At 40.6% G+C, this 16,670-nt stretch overlaps 1 protein-coding gene and 1 long non-coding RNA gene across 6 annotated transcripts in view; one reads left to right on the top strand and one right to left on the bottom strand.

Annotated features, from left to right (window-relative positions):
• Nucleotides 1-16,670, bottom strand: part of CACNB2 (calcium voltage-gated channel auxiliary subunit beta 2) — a 261,949-nt gene that overhangs the window by 121,729 nt on the left and 123,550 nt on the right. The window lies entirely within an intron of this gene.
• On the top strand, nt 864-8,180 carry LOC136009179 (uncharacterized). The gene is made up of 2 exons (XR_010610376.1): nt 864-1,060; nt 7,604-8,180. It is a non-coding gene; the product is annotated as an uncharacterized LOC136009179 (long non-coding RNA).

The raw sequence follows: 16,670 nt of genomic DNA, 5'->3' as shown, positions 1-16,670 counted from the left end.
CTGATTTCCCGGAGATGGTGACTGAGGAGTAACTGTCCTGTAGCTTCCTACAGGAGCTACCACGAACTACCATTGATATTAACCACTTCTGGACACATCCACGTTCTGAAAACTCTGCTTGAGTAATAGGTTGTCCTCTGGGTGCTATTGCTGTGCAATTCCCATACCTGGGACATTCACTTACCAACTGATACTTCACAGAAGAGAGGTCCAAGCCTTTACTCCTTTAAAACTGTTTTGGTTTTTAAAACCGTTTTGGTTTTTAAAACCAAATAATAATTCAGGTACCAAGTCCAACCATGTAAAACTTGCTTGCAAAACTTGAGCTATTGATACCTCCGAATTCTGCCCTTATTTCAGAAACGAAAGTGCATCTGATCAACAGAGCCACAACAGCAGATCATAGGAGACATTTTGGCACACTTTGATTTTGTTTATGCATTTTTTGCACAAGCCATCATTCCACAATTCCATTAATTTAAGTAATTGATTCTCGCCACATGTTGTGGTTTCTTTGTCACTTCTTCAAATCTTAGTCTCCATTTCTCATTTTTACTACGTTTAAAACCTTCAATATTTTTGATACTCACATTTTTAGCAATCCTAAAAGCTTTATTAATCATGTTTATTTTTTGGTGAAGACTGGCTTGTATAATTTAACAAGTTCTAGTGAAATGAGTTGTGGTGAAATATGAAAGCTGGAAAACTTGTCTCTGCAGAAAGAACTACGTATCACTTCAGAGCTCAGAATAGAAATTAATTGGAATTTAGGCATCACGTGTGCTGTTGCAATGGCCTCTCTCACCTGTGAGGATGGGTGTCACCCTGGCAATGCAGGAACATTCTTCAATTTAACGAGCAGGGAGCCAGATGTGTAACACTGGCTACTAACTATCAGTGCACTGAGATGAAAACACAGTGAGAAGAAAACAGTTACGTTAGCTAAGCAGTCAGTAGTTTGCACTGTACTGCATCTGTACAGCAAGTTGTTCCTTACAGAGAACTAATGTGACATTACAACAACATTTTCAGAACTGCCCTGATGAGATGAAGCATTAAGGTAAGATACTTTTAGTCAATCTTCCTTGTCCACTCAAATTGACAGAATCTTGTTAGCAGAAAGCAAGAATGTGAACACTTAGGGCAGAGTGGAATGGTCTTCCTTTTCCTACAATGACATTATACATACTTTTTTCCCCAGTTATATTCTCCTAGATTGGTGTAGAAATGTGATTTTTCAATTACATTTTTCTGTTTGGTACATCTTCCCTTCCTCCGCCCTTGCTATGATTCACAATTAGTGTCCATATAAAGAACACTGTGAACAGTCTGGTCCCCCAGTGCCGATAATCCTGAAAGCTTATGCATCAAACCAAAGAGCACACCTCAAATTGCATTTCTCTGTTGGGCTTGCCTTCTCCGTCCAAGACTGCAGGGCTCTGATACTCCAAGAAAGGCACTCCAGCATTTTCTAGATCCCAGTTAAGAGTTTTAAAGGTGAACCTAGTTATGAAGGGGGGAGGGGATTTAACTGGGCCTGTTGGGGACAAGCCCAAGAGGAACATGCTAGGGATTGAAGGATGGCGGGCTAAGGAGGACTATCAATCTCTTGTTTCACTTGTGGGAAAGGATAGCTCTTTAGACCCTGTCCCGCAGGGGAAAAAGGGTACTAGGACTGGCTCCCTGAAATGCCTGTACACCAATGCACGCAGCATGGGGAATAAACAGGAGGAGTTAGAAGTCTGTGTGCGGGCTAAAGGTTATGATCTAGTGGCGATTACAGAGACATGGTGGGACAGTTCACATGACTGGAATGTGGTCATGGATGGCTATGTCCTTTTTAGGAAAGATAGGTCAGCAAAGCGAGGTGGTGGAGTTGCTCTTTACGTGAGAGAGCAACTAGAATGTATTGAGTTCTGTCCGGGGTCGGATGAGGAGCAAGTGGAATGTCTGTGGGTACGAATCAAGGGGCTGACTGGCACGGGTGATACAGTTGTGGGGGTCTATTACAGACCTCCTGATCAGGACGAAGGAGTTGATGAGGCTTTCTACAGTAGGCAACTGGAAGTAGCCTCGCGACTACATGCCTTAGTCGTCGTGGGGGACTTTAATTACCCCGATATTTGCTGGAAGACTCACACAGCCAGTCATTCACAGTCTAGGAGGTTCCTCGAGTGCATTGATGATAATTTCTTAATGCAAATGGTGGACGTACCAACTAGGGGAGCAGCGCTGCTAGATTTAGTACTCGCCAACAAGGAGGGTTTGGTTGAAGTGGTGACGGTCAATGGCAGCCTTGGCTGCAGTGACCATGAGATGGTGGAGTTTAGGATCCTGTGTGGGAGGAATAGAATACCTAGCAAAGCCACAGTTCTGGATTTCCGAAGGGCCAACTTTGGCCTCTTCAGTCAACTGCTAAGGGAAGTCTCATGGGAAAGTGTACTAGGCGGTAAAGGGGCTCAAGATAGTTGGTTAGCATTCAAGGACCGCTTCTTCCAAGCTCAGGATCGGAGCGTCCCAATGAGTAGGAAGTCAAGTAAGGGATCTAGGAGACCGGCGTGGTTAAACAAGGAGCTGCTGGGCAAACTCAAGTGGAAAAGGAGAATCTATGGATTATGGAAGGAGGGGCTGGCCGCTTGGGAGGAATATAGGACAGTTGTTAGAGGATGTAGGGAGGCAATTAGGACAGCTAAGGCCTCCTTGGAACTCAATCTTGCTAGTCGGGTTAAAGACAATAGAAAGGGCTTCTTCAAATACATAGCAAATAAAACTAAAACAAGAGGCAATATAGGCCCACTGCTGAACGAAGTGGGTACCCTGGAGACAGAGGATATAAAGAAGGCAGAGGTGCTGAATGCCTTCTTTGCCTCTGTCTTTACTCCTGCAGACTCTCCCTGAGGGCCCCGGATTTCTATAGCCCCAGAAGGAGTCAGGACAAAGGAGGAGTTTGCTTTGGTAGATGAGGATTGGGTTAGGGATCAGCTATGCAAACTGGACATCTGTAAATCGATGGGTCCGGATGGAATGCACCCACGGGTGCTGAGGGAGCTGGCGGAGGTCATTGCTAGGCCACTTTCCATCATCTTTGGTAAGTCGTGGGAAACGGGCGAGGTGCCTGAGGATTGGCGGATGGCAAAGGTCACACCAATCTATAAGAAGGGCAAGAAGGAGGACCCGGGTAATTATAGACCAGTCAGCCTTACCTCCATCCCTGGAAAGGTGATGGAACAACTTATTCTTGACTCCATCACTAGGCATATCAAGGATGAGGGGGTCATTAAGAACAGCCAACATGGTTTTATGAGGGGGAAGTCATGTATGACCAACCTTATAGCCTTCTATGAGGAAGTGACTAGGTGGAGGGATGATGGTAGAGCGGTAGATGTAGTTTTTCTTGATTTCAGTAAGGCATTTGATACTGTCTCCCACAGCATCCTCATAGATAAGCTAAGGAAGTGTGGGCTTGATGATCAAGTAGTGAGGTGGATCGAGAACTGGTTGAAAGGAAGAAGGCAGAGAGTTGTGGTCAATGGCGCAGAATCTAGCTGGAGGTCTGTGACTAGTGGAGTTCCTCAGGGGTCGGTGCTGGGACCGGTGCTGTTTAATATTTTCATCAATGACCTGGATGAGGGAACTGAGTGCACCCTCAGCAAGTTTGCTGATGACACAAAACTGGGAGGAGTGGCTGACACACCAGAGGACTGTGCTGCCATTCAGCGAGACCTGGACAGGCTGGAGAGTTGGGCGGGGAGAAACTTGATGAAATTTAACAAGGGCAAGTGTAGAGTCTTGCATCTGGGGAAGAACAACCCCATGTACCAGTACAGGTTGGGGGTTGACCTGCTGGAAAGTAGTGAAGGGGAAAGGGACCTGGGGGTCCTGGTGGATAGGAGGATGACCATGAGCCAGCAATGTGCTCTTGTGGCCAAGAAGGCAAATGGCATCTTAGGGTGCATTAGAAAGGGAGTGGTTAGTAGGTCAAGAGAGGTTCTCCTCCCCCTCTACTCAGCCTTGGTGAGGCCGCATCTGGAATATTGCGTCCAGTTCTGGGCCCCTCTGTTCAAGAAGGACAGGGAATTGCTGGAAGGAGTCCAGCGCAGAGCCACAAAGATGATTAAGGGAGTGGAACATCTCCCTTATGAGGAGAGGCTGAGGGAGCTGGGTCTCTTTAGCTTGCAAAAGAGGAGACTGAGGGGTGACCTCATCAATGTTTACAAATATGTGAAGGGTAGGTGTCAGGATGATGGAGCTAGGCTTTTTTCAGTGATATCCAGTGATAGGACAAGGGGCAATGGGTGTAAACTGGAACATAGGAAGTTCCACGTTAACATCAGGAAGAACTTCTTTACTGTAAGAGTGACAGAGCACTGGAACAGGTTGCCCAGGGGGGTTGTGGAGTCTCCTACACTGGAGATATTCAAGGCCCGCCTGGACAAGTTCCTGTGTGATGTACTGTAGGTTACCCTGCTCTTGCAGGGGGGTTGGACTAGATGATCTTTTTAGGTCCCTTCCAACCCTTGGGATTCTGTGATTCTGTGATTCTGTGAACCTGTTCATGTGATTCTTAAGTCACCCCCACTATCTTTTTCAGGTTCAAATCCATGATACTAAGGGGAGTTGTGTGAGAATTTCTGAAGTCACTGAGGAGCTCATCCTAAGTACAAAAAAAATTACTAGACAATTGATTCACCATGATTAAAAAGTCACATATGAGAATTCTGAGCAAATGTGTAATTGTTGATCTTAATATGGTAGTGATCTATAAAAAGACAGTGTTTCGAATTAAAGGTACAAGAATTTCTCCTCTCCTAACTCATGAAACTGAACCTGAATTGTATATCATGTTGTGCACGACATGAATGGAATAATGGATTTACACTAAAGAAGCATCAATTCAGAAAGTTCCTTTTAAGATTTAAGGAGGAGATGATTCTCTGAAGCAGTTTAGTTCAGACACCTTAAGCTTCTCCTAAAATTAAAAACTTCTGCCATTACAGTGCTAGATGCTTTAAGTCTATACAAATTCTAACGAAGCTGGGAGATCCACATGAAAGCTCAGTGATAGATGCTGATCACATTTTCCCGACAGTAAATATTCAGCCAGAAAAGATCACAATGTTCTGGGAACTCACTGTTTGAATTTGGCAGAAAGTTATCAAAGTGCATCATTTGAAATTAATTTTTTTAGCAATCCAATGTAAACTATCAAACCCATTATATAATTAAGCATTAACCTTAAAAAGTTAAAATGTTACTTTTTCCAATGTCTTATACATATTCAGTTACAAGTTTCTAGAGAGCAAATACTGAAGAGATTCCTCTTTCAAATAATGCTATGATTTGAAAACACTTGTTTCAGTATTACATTTATTAAAAGACATAAAAGATATGCATATTTTATTATCAAATAACTGTAAAGTATATGTGAATGTGACATAAAAAGAAACAACCAGAAACTTTCAAATGAAAACCAGTCACTGGATACTGCTTGAACAAACAAGCAAAATCATAGAATGGTTTGGGTTGGAAGGGACCTTTGAAGGTCATCTAGTCTAACTCTCAAATCATAAGGTTATTAATAAGATGGAAAAACGTAAAGCCCAAGTGTGTCTGGGTCACACAGATTTTCAAAGAAACTCTATGCTTATGAGCTGAGCTGCGGAACTGCAGACTTACATGACTGTGGGGAACTGCACAGAAACAATAATACGTACTTGACTGAGGACTTTTGTCAAACTAAGACACTAAGTTACTACTGCAACCATGAGCCAGTCTTTCTACCGCCATCCTTTAATGAGCATGAGCCTACTCAAAGTGAAATTTAGCTTTTATACATAAAATTGCTAGCAGAGCTTAAAAATGGTATTTTTTTCCCTCTGATACTAATATTCTACTAATACCATTAACTAACAAGCTAATAATTTTTAAGGGATGAGTATTCTAAACCATCAGTCTGTCAGCATCCTTTTGGCTGCCTCAACACATCCAGAAAAAAAAACCCTAGAAATTTATATCCACTAAAATACTGCAAAATGCAATGCATCATTAATGACGAGCTGAAGAAAAACAAGTTGTTTTGTGAACAGCAGAAGTAATGAAGCCTGGTTTCCCACACACACCTCCACAATACCTTCAGCTCGCTCTCAATTTCCCTACACACCACATGCTCTGTACCCTCAGTTCCCTTCCCCAAACTCCCATTCCCTTTCCATGAGTTGCTGGTTGAACAAGAGGCAGCATTTGTTTCAGCTACTCTGGAGTTAAAACTCATGCTCATCAGCTGGCTGGATGCTATCTTTTGGATACCAGAGGAGCACAGAGAGTGCCTTGACTCTCACACACTGGCATGTAGAGCAAATGGCTCTAACAGCACCATCCAGCCCCAAGAAGGTCTGTTATAAGCACTCAGTGCTTCTGAGACCTCTGCAAGACTGATTTAAATTGGCCATTGGTTTGAAGTTACTGAGAAGCACAACTAACAGATGGAAAGTGGGATTGCATAAATCTTGTCTTAGGAAATCAACCTAAAAAATCAGAACAGTTATACAAAGACTGTCCATACGCTTTAATACTCAGCCGCTTGTTTAAATATAAGATGATGGCGTGAGCAGAAATGTAAACATTTAGTCTGTCAGTCAGTATTCAGAGAATTTCAAACTATCTTTTCCACAGAACATTGGTTGATGTTATTACGCAGTTTCAAGTATGATATAAACCACAGGCTTTCATACAGTGTACATGCAGCACCAGTGGCACACAGAAATTTGCATCCTATTTTCAAAACGGTAACATCTTCTGTATTTTGCCCATAGCAAAACAAAGAAAGAACTGCTCCCAACTAACCATCCCAGTAGTTTAATAGCCAACAAAATTGATATCTGAATGCAGTGGAAATTTCAAGGCACTGCACCTCCCCTCCTTTTGCACCCTTTTCATGCTGCACTTCCACACTATCCATCCTGGGAAGCAAATAACAAAATTCACCCATTCAAGTTAATTTCTAGGCCCATTCACCACAATTTGGAAACTGAATAAAAAATAGCAATTATACATTCCACTGATGCTAAAAACATAAATTCAGAAAAATCTGGGTAAATTGGCAAAAGGCAAGATGTCACTTCTCTGCGTAGTGGGTGAGGTAAGGACAAAATGACAGCCTCAGGAGACTGTAAGGAACTACTGTGCTTGATGTGCTCACCCTTTCTGGCAGTCACCAAAATTTCCATACTGAAGAATATCTATGTCACAAGGACTGTGCTGGTGGTGAAAATGTGTTCATGGTTATGCAATAAGCACTATTTTTTTTCATCCTACTGTAACACTTTAATTGACTCAAATACTTCAGGGATCAACATATTACAAGGGACATCCTGAAATTTGGGAGAAAAAAGCACCCAGTAAATTTATCTAAATCTCTGTTCAATTATGCAATTCATATCCACTTTTGATACAACATCTGTCATTAAGACTATCAATAGTTAATTTACTTAATTATACATGCCAAGAAATATGAAATTTCTCAAGCTATATCTTATTTTACTCTTCCCAATCTTCCCATTGCTTTCTTCCCAGCCATTTAAACAATTTCTTTTTTTCCACTTAGGTAATGTTTGAAGACAAGTACCACTAAAACCAAGATAATCTGCAAGCACAGCTTCCTGTAAAATGCTTCTGAACAAGAAGTGACTACAGCCAAAATTGACATTAGCAAAGCTAAACGGTCGTCTTCCCTTCATGACAAAATGACCTAGGACAGAAACTGAGGAAACATGAGAAGAACAGTCATCAACCATCATGTTGAAAGAAGAGCTGACCAAATGTTCCAAAATTCATGAAAACAATATTTTCCAATTGATTTTTCTTCTCATTTTACACCCTTTCTCACAAAAAAAAAAAAAAAATCTGCATTTTTTCCCATTTACAATTGTATTGGGATTGTCAGAGAACACCAAAATGCATTAAATCATCACAACTCGTAAGAACTGCTTGGAAAAGATACATATTAAAACTTAAAGACTTACACTTTAACCTATATGAATTACATAAAAAAAGGCTAAAGGCACCTATAGCTATGGTTGGACTTGATGATCTTAAGGGTCTTTCCCAAACTAAATGATGTTTGACTTGTAGCTTTTATGTTGTTCTGAACATCCATGCTGAAAACAAGTCCAGTGAAGTTATATATGGTACTTGTGTGCTTTCCTACTTCATGTCACACTTCCTGTAAGATCCGTTGTTGCATTATTCTCCTTAGAAACATACAACCACCTTCCAATTTGAGTAAAGTTGTCCATAACAGGAGGATAGAATGGATGTTAGCAATGAACAGCTTCCTATGTGGAGATCCCTAAATAATCCAGGAATAGGAATGATCTAGAACAGATTTCCTTCTAGAAGAAAGCTGTGGTGCAGCTGCTACACCAGACACCATCCCTGTGTTTTCCTGGAATAACTCTGGAAAGCTACTGTCATGCCTATGGTACACTTCTTCCTATGCAACTATAATTGAACCTCTTGTAAAGGTTATAGAAAGCACCAAGTTTAAGCCAAACATTTTGCTTAAGTTTGTATCTATGTTATCTTTCTTATTTTACTCTACCTCCTCTGTTTTCTACAGTGTAAAAAAGAAAACAAAGCACATCCAATTCTAACATTTTTTAAATATTTGCCATTTATTTATATTTTATTTCACAAGCACAGCTGTAGTGGGATATCTGCTACTGTAAGTCCATGGCTCCAGGATACACATACCTGGTCAAATGCTGCCAAATCAAAACTCATTAGTGTGTTGCAAACTAACCCAAACCAAAAATAATACAGAGTGTAACTTTTGTGTCCGTGAAAAGAATGTACTTCAAGCTACTGCCAGCAGAGATCCCCATTGCTCTCGTATTGAGGAGAAGACAGTTTAACACAATCCCCCAAAACATACAACAAACAGCTCGGTATTTCTTTTTAACTATTTCAAGAGGGTTATAGACAGAGGCACTCTCAGCAGCAGATACCTGTGAGTGCTTTCCCGTCCCCTCAGCTCTAGTTTTTTGAGCTTTTCAACATGACAGCAAGTTAGTATGTTTTAAAAAAGGAGCTTAAAAAGTATAATTTGGATTTCCACAAAAATGCTGGCACATTTTTCAACAACATTTCAGCTTGGCTAGATGAGAGCAAAGTCCCCCAGTTAACCGTAATCAGGTTAACTTTCAAGGCAGCCTGTAAATTGAATTGTAAAATGAAAGGGCTCCCGAGCATCTGGCCTGCACTCTTTCAACATATGCTTACCCCAGGAGTACTTTGCTTAGCTTGAGGAGACATCAGGCGTCTGTCAAGCATGTTAGCCTCACTCCAAGCAGCCCGGCCCTTCCAGCAGCAGCAACACTTCTTACAGGAGCAAAGCAGTGCACCAGCAAAAACTTCAGATCAGCCTGCATTAACCATGTTTTGAAATATTTGTCCATCCAAGGCCTGGTTTAAAGTGCCCAGCTTTTGTCTGTATGCAGCAACACTGTTTGCTGGCGATCTCCCTCAGCTGTTGATCTGATTCAGTCCCTCTGTTAAGTTACAGCTCAGCAGAGAGCCCGTCACCATCAATTACCAAGGAGGAGTGGGAGGGCTCTGCGGTCCCAGTGACGACAGACGCTGTAGGAGCGAAGCCTGTACCCTTGCTGGAGTAACACAACATCTTACTAATCTCGGATGCATGCCTTGCAGCACGTGTAGCATCCTGCTAACATGCGACAACTGGCTATGCAGCCAGAAGTAAATCATGGAGAAGTGTCTGAACATGAACACCGGATTTCTTGGTAATTGTGGAGAGGGAGTTTGTTAGTTCTCCTCCCTGCCATCCTCCCTAGCCCCTGGATAGAGATATCAGGCACTGGAATTTCAAGTTGGAAATCTCATTTTAAGTTGGAAATCTCTCCTGTAAAATAAAAATTATGTTTGACCTTAATGAAGGTAGAAGATGTATTCAGATACATTCAAATGACCCTTAACCATGATTCTTCAGAAAAACTACCATCCTTAAAAAGACCGAATTAGACCCATCAGCATGGAAATACTTCCATGCATTAGCCAGACCACTGAAATCATCAGAAAAATTCACGTGCATACTATTATTGGCCCTGATGAGTTTAAGAGTTTGCAAGATTAAGGTCAATTGTCTTAAAGTAAGAGCACAGGTTAAATGTAAATAAGAAGAATGAAGGATACATGCTTGTATTGGTTAGAGGCTTACGGAGGTGTAGTAAAGAGAAGTAAGGAGCAGACAGCAAGAGGAGTAAGAAACAGCAAGGAATAGTAGAAAGATAGCTGTGGAGAAGCAGCTCCCTGCTGCTGCTACCACTGAGATGATAAAGGATGAGGCAGTGACTCCTGAGAATAGCAACAAGCACAAACATTTTTTCGGCTCCAGGTGCTCAATGAGCTATGCAATCTTCTCTGCTTACTCCTGGAGACTGGTCTTTAATAGGCGCGGTAGGCAAGCAAAGGCCCATAAAGTCAAAACTCTGGTCCATAAGAGTTGACAACATGGCCTATTTCCAAAGGCCAAATCCTTAACACTGAAAGTAGACTCTTTAAAGTCAATGCTAGTTGGAGAGGACAGGGCAGACATGTCTCACAAAAAGAATAAAACCAGATTATTTTTTTATTTTTTTTTCAGTAAAGACTTTAGACTGGTTTTAATTTATACTAACTTCTCGTCTTTTCACATGGCTACTTTAAAGGCGTACCTATACGTTCAATATAAAGTTACCCTTCCCTCTCCCTATCACTTCAAATGTGATTTCTTATTTACACTAGCTGCATACCATATTGTTAACAAGTCTAACTCACTAAAACTAGAAGTGACTTTTGGTTGACACATGATCAGGTGTTTGGTTTTTGCAAGGGGAGTCTGAGAATGCAGAAATGTCAAGATTTTACCACTGTCTCAGAAACTAGTATTCCTATTAGGTCCAATATTAAATTAAAATAAGTAGAAATTTACTACTGTTTAAAAGTTAAATAAGTAGAAATCTTGCATAAGTTATTTATAACAGCCAAATACTTATTTCTCATGAAACAGATATTTCTGTTTACCTGAAAGAGATTCAGCAAAGGAAAATACACCAGACACTGACAATTCTCTATAATTTGACATCCATAAGGCACTTCTAAGATGCATTATTAAACTGTAAATTTTGAAACAACTACTGTTTTGAAACAATTTCTGTTTTCTGATGCAATTCTGTAATAATAAAGTTGGGGATTTTTTACAGTACAATTACTGAGCTAGCTTTTGGGCAAAATTAGCATCCTTAAAAAGTTTAACACATGCTGTGGAACATGAATACCTTAGGGCAAATCAAAACTCTGAAGAATATACAATCACAGTCCCAGCTGGAATATTGCAATTAGGACAGGGTAGCTCTGATTCCAGAGGCTGATTTTCTGCCCTTCAGCAGATTTTGCAGAATACTGAAACTAAGCTTGCAAGACCAGGCTGTCATCATGGCAAATTTTGCCATCACAATATTGAACCAAACAAACTTTGTACTAGAGAATACAGAAATAAGATCATTTCAACTGCAGAAACAGCAAGAGAAATTCCCTGGTGGGAAGCTCCCTAAATCTTCTAGCCATAGAATAGAAATCGCCTCTTCTTCTTTCCTTTTTTCAACTTCTGAGCAGCAGACAGTGGCGGAACTAGTGCACAGTAAATGCTAGATGACTTCTGCCCCTTTTTGCCCAAGAGGGTGAATCATCTCCTAAGAACTACCAGGTCTGTTAAAAGCTGCCTGCAGCACATATCCTGACCAATTCATTAAGGTGCCTTTGAACAAAAGTGACTAACCTCAGCCACTTACAGAAAAATATGAGGGCTTTACTAAGAGAACAGGAACACAATCCAACCAATGATGAGCTTAACCCCTGCAGATCAATAGGCCCTAACATATCCACCTGAGGGCGTTAAGAGAGCTGGCTAACGTTGTTACAAGACTAGAAGGCAGCAAGTATCACCTCCTCTACAAGAAGGGCTCAAAGGAAGATCTAGGAAATTATAGGCTTATCAGTCTTACTTCATGCCCTGGGAAGACAGATACAAAGATGTCATTGTCCCACTCTACTCAGCACTTGTCAGGCCACAATGGAATACTGTGTTCAGATTTGGTCCCCACTACATAAAAAAATATGTGGAAAGGCTGGAGAGGATCCAGAGAAAGGACACAAAGATATCAAAGGTCTGGAAAACCTGCGATACAAGGAAAGGCTGAGAACCGGGTTTGTTCATCCTTGAGAAAAGAAGGCTCAGGGGAGACGTTACCACCATGTTCCAGTATTCAAAGGGTAGCTACAAAGAAGACAAGAGACTCCCTTTTTACAAGGAGTCACATGGAAAAGATGAGGGGCAACAGGTAGAAGTTACTCCTGGGGAGATTCTGACTGGACACAAGAGGAAAATTTTTCACAATGACACCAATCAGCCACTGGAATAATCTCCCCAGGAAAGTGATAGATTCCCCAGCATTAGGCACTTCAGATTTGGACGGACAGGGTGCTGGGACATCTAGTCTAGGTCATTCTTTGCCAAGAAAGGTTGGACCAGGTGATCCTTAAGGTCCCTTCCAACCTGGTATTCTATGATTCCATGCTTACTATTGTTATTATTCTTTAATACTTTATAGTAATAACAGAAGTAGTTTTAACATTATATCTTAATACTCGATTTTTACAGTGTTTTCATCAGAAATCTCAATTAATTTTAAACACAACCTTATGAAATTTCACTGTGGTTGGACTATAAATGCCATTAGGCCACATGAAAACAGAAGCACTGATTGACTAAGCGCTCAGCAGCATACTAATAGAAACTTGCTCGTAAGTATTTAAGGTTTTTTGATTGTATCTTTTTTGTCTAATCAGGGAAGGTATGTGGACTCTGCCTCTTTCCCTCTCATGTTGAAAATGGATGTTTATCTAAAATAGTTCTTGTTGACAAACCAGATCAAAATGAGTTGTTAGAGATCGCAACAGTCAGTAACTCAGAAGTAATAAAAGCTTAGACCTATGAGTAATTTTTCTCATCACCAAGTTATTGCGCTTCAGCTGATCCATATGTGGACATGTGGGCACGCTTGGCATATGGCTAACAAATTAAGGCAATTTATTGTAATTCTGCCTCATCACGGATTATGTTATCTGGCATTTGCTGATGGGTAAATACACAAAAACATAATGCACAGCTATGTTTTACAGATAAAATGCACAGTAAGAATGCCTGACTTACCACAAACTGCACCTTCATATTCCTCATTTTTGACAAGCTAACTTGAGGAATTTGTCTTGCAAACTGTTGCTCCTGAGGGCAAACTGTTGTGTCTTCATGCATGCTAATTTCTTGACTTCAAGCACACACTGCTCTACAAAAAACCAACTTAATAAAAAATGTGCCATTCCACCAGTCTAAATACACTCCCACTTTTACATGACACTGCCTTACTGATTGACACTCATCCACAAAGCAGGATCGGTGTGCAATAGTATTAAGGTTAGGCGCTGGTTAGGAAAGCAGGATTCACAGAGCACCTACAGATCAGTTTTCATTTCTGCAGAGAACAATCTTCAGCACTAGATGAAAATTTAAGTTCCCTGATGGCACTGAAAGAAGTTTCACAAAATGTACAGGAATCCGAGTGCAGCACGTAAAACAGTAACTTCACATAAACCAGCTAAACTGTTTAAATAAATCAACACCACTGGTGAGAGCAAAGCTTTTGGTCCTCTCCACTCCTGCCACCATCCCTGGTACTTCCTGCAGTCCCTTCCCTCCCCTCTGCTGATCCCAACACGTCAGACTCCCCCCCACCCAGAAGAGCAGTGACATACCTAGCATGGTAGAAAACTACTTGTTTTGGGGTTTTTTTTCTTTTTCTTCTTCTTTTTTTTTTTTTTTTTTTTCTGCCAGGTCAATAAGGTGAAACCGCTAAAGAGAACAGAAGCAGGGGAAACCATGCTGGTAGTGGTGGGGCAACAAGCCTCCACCACCCAAGCCCCACTGCAAAGCACGACAAGATAACCCACCACAGGCCTAACTACCTTTGTGAGCTTGATTTCTATTTTGTAATGCATAACAATAGATATGCAATGTAAAGCTGTATCAGTTCAAAAGCAGAAGAGATATCTGCCTCAAAACAAGTATCTCACACTTAAAACATTGATAATTACCCACCCCCACACAAACACTCAAACAGAAAAAAAGAGCTTTAAGATATATATAGTTGTGCTTAACATTGAAATGAAGTCTTTTTATTTTTACTTAAAATAATTCATGTCACATTTTTCTGCTTCAAAGTACAAATTTCAGCTCCAGCCCCAGTGAACAAGGCCCACCCCCTCATCCACACATTTTGATTTTATCCTTATGATAGCAACACATATTGCCAGTTTATTGCAATCTCCTTGGATGTTAATTCTCCTGAAAATGGTCTTACTGGTGCGATCTGAAGCCCACAAGGTTCCCTCTGGTTGGCTTTATACTAGGCCTTTACATAATGATAACATCTGGGGCCCATTTCTGCTGTGCAAGTTCCAACAGAAACATTTATGTGTGTATAAATTCATTTCTGTTTAACAGATGGCTGTATTTTGGAAAAGAATTGATACTCGGTTCTCTTCAACTGAACACACAAGCTAATACACAGTCTCCCAGAAAAGAATGAAATAAACACCGCAATTCTGTATGACATACACCCTTAATGTATTCCAGTGTGCTGATCTTCTTCTAACTTCTGTGCTTTGCAAATTCATGTCCACTTCTGCACAAGGTATAAAACCCACAGCAGACCATTAATGCCACAGCTGAAACTACTGCAAGGGGGAAGGCCCAGGGTCAATACTCTTCTCCTACATAAGTTCTATACAAGGTATTACTACAAAGTGTTTATACAAAGTATTTATTCAAAGTAAGATCCCAGCTTAGTCTGGCATCTTCCTCAGGAGACAGCAAAGCAATCTAATACTAAAGTACTACAGACATAAAGTACCATTGCATAGCCCACATGAAACAATCATCAATATGTGAGTGAATACATACTGTATATGTGCAGCTCCACAGCCAAGTTTGGAATGGAAAACCCCCCATGCAACAGCCTGTTAGTCTATATGTGATGAAGAAGTATGATGAAAAAATTCTTCACTGAGGGTGGTGAGGCACTGGCACAGGTTGCCCAGGGAAGCTCTGGCTTCCCCATCCCCGGCAGTGTTCAAGATCAGGTTGGATGGGGCTTGGAGCAACCTGGTCTAGTGGAAGGTGCCCCTGCCCATAGCAGTGGGGCTGGAACTACATGATCTTTAAGATCTCTTCCAGCCCAAACCATTCTGTAATTCTATGATGAACTGTTGCAATCTGCTTTCTTCCTAAGCACAGTTTTCCCCCAGCAAAGGGCAATTACAATTTTTTGCTAAGTTACTTTTTTTTTTCCTTCTACCAGCAATAAAAATATCACACAAGGATATCTGGATCCATCCTTGTAACTTCATGAACAATAAAATATTAATAGGTTTATTACTAAAGACTTGTGAAGAATCCAGTATTACTACTATAGGGAAAGCCTTGCTGACATAAATAAGAAAAAAATTACGGCCTCTAAGATCATACCAAAAATGGGTCAGTTCATCAGTTCATTAAAAGGACTAAAAATTTTTAAATTTTTAAGTATTTTAAAATTATTTTCCCAACTTCTCAGTGCAATGAGAGTGCATTATTCACACTCCCATCTACTGTATTTCATGTTTTCTGTGGAGAACCGTTTATGTTATTATCTTTCTATAGTGGCAGAAGTTAATAGTTTCTTAGTTACAGTTTCTTTCTATAGTTTCTTCTTACAGTTTCTTAGTTACAGTTTCATATAGTAACACTTCACAAACAACAGCAGAGCCTCCACTCATCAATCTAAAAGCGACTGGACTTTGCAATTCACAGTTCAGCACCACTTATCTGGATTAGGAAAGCAATTACTTGCCAATTAAAACATATAAATAGGCTCAGGAAAACAATGTAACAGCAAAAGAAGACTAACTTACTCTTTCAAGCAATGACATTGTAAAACACTGTAGTATTTATTTTTTTCTTATGATCAGGGAAAGAATGACAAAAACCAGTCATACCAAGGTTAAACTACAATATATATTACACACAGAGCCTATTCTGACAGAAGGCTAGCAAGACTGCAAAATAAAGCAATTAAGCATTTGGTCAACCTTAACTGAATTCTCTTGTCCTAACCTACAATTTGTGAGTTCCAGAGAGCTCCTACATTTTTTAGCACACAGACAGATGAATGTTTACTGAGCTGCTACCTTATATGTATTTTTATTCCTCTTTGTTGTCCTGAGTGTTTGGGCCCCAGGGCTCCTGCACTGCTCCAAAGCCTGTATTATTAACTTGTTCTTTGAATTTTCTGAGAAACTCATCACTAGTATTTTTGATAGCTTCAAAAAGAATTTAGCTTCACAATAAGAAGCACAGAAAGATGAATGTGGCTTTTTTCCCACTTCACAGATGAGGCTTAAAGCAGGCAGAATACAGGCAGAAGAGGCTGTTAGTTCTGAAGGCAATGTATGTCCTCAATACTTAAAATGGCAGCAAGCAATTATTTGTTGCTTATGGCACCAAAAGTTGCTGTCTAAAG

Source organism: Lathamus discolor, chromosome 2, assembly GCF_037157495.1.
Source record: "Lathamus discolor isolate bLatDis1 chromosome 2, bLatDis1.hap1, whole genome shotgun sequence".
NCBI classification, from domain to species: domain Eukaryota; kingdom Metazoa; phylum Chordata; class Aves; order Psittaciformes; family Psittacidae; genus Lathamus; species Lathamus discolor.
Note: the sequence above shows the minus strand (reverse complement) of the source record. Positions and strands in the feature narration are given on the sequence as shown.